Source organism: Nicrophorus vespilloides, unplaced genomic scaffold (assembly GCF_001412225.1).
Source record: "Nicrophorus vespilloides isolate i.1.1-1 unplaced genomic scaffold, Nicve_v1.0, whole genome shotgun sequence".
NCBI classification, from domain to species: Eukaryota; Metazoa; Arthropoda; class Insecta; order Coleoptera; family Silphidae; genus Nicrophorus; species Nicrophorus vespilloides.
Window position 1 is genome coordinate 7,400 of NW_017096926.1, and position 235 is coordinate 7,634.

Consider the following 235-nt stretch of genomic DNA (forward strand, 5'->3'; position numbering starts at 1 on the left):
ACTCGTATGAAAGCTGAATGTCTCACCTTTCCAACGAGCCTACTAGCATCTTCTTACTGCCACCCAGTCTCCTGCTATGAGCTTTAGAAATTGGAAAAAATATGAATAGAATTTGTCAAAAAATCAATGTTTTCAGTTTTTCGATAATAACTCAAAAAGTAATAAACTTTTTTATAATTTTATTACATAATCAGATGCACGCAATCGTTGCGCAACTTTTTAGGTAACAAAAGTT